We start from the raw sequence: 223 nt of genomic DNA, 5'->3' as shown, positions 1-223 counted from the left end.
CACACACAATGTTTAGTAATGGACAAGGCTTCCTGCAGTGAAGCTCCTCGGAGCGAATATTGACGGAGTTTGAACGGCCAAACCCCAGCCCTGACAGAAACCCAACATTTCTCCTCATAGTGTAACGGTAACAGATGAAGAGATAAAGCTTCCCAGCGCCGTTGATAACCAAGACCTCCCATCCGTAGCTGTGGCAAGTGGAACCGTCCTGTCTGGATCTTCG

General features: G+C 50.2%; 1 protein-coding gene across 1 annotated transcript in view; it reads right to left on the bottom strand.

Moving 5' to 3' along the window:
* The window catches only part of LOC119587716 (corticotropin-releasing factor receptor 1-like), a gene marked incomplete in the record, with an annotated part of 126,234 nt that overhangs the window by 20,506 nt on the left and 105,505 nt on the right, over window positions 1–223 (bottom strand).

Source organism: Penaeus monodon, chromosome 23 (assembly GCF_015228065.2).
Source record: "Penaeus monodon isolate SGIC_2016 chromosome 23, NSTDA_Pmon_1, whole genome shotgun sequence".
NCBI lineage: Eukaryota > Metazoa > Arthropoda > Malacostraca > Decapoda > Penaeidae > Penaeus > Penaeus monodon.
Note: the sequence above shows the minus strand (reverse complement) of the source record. Positions and strands in the feature narration are given on the sequence as shown.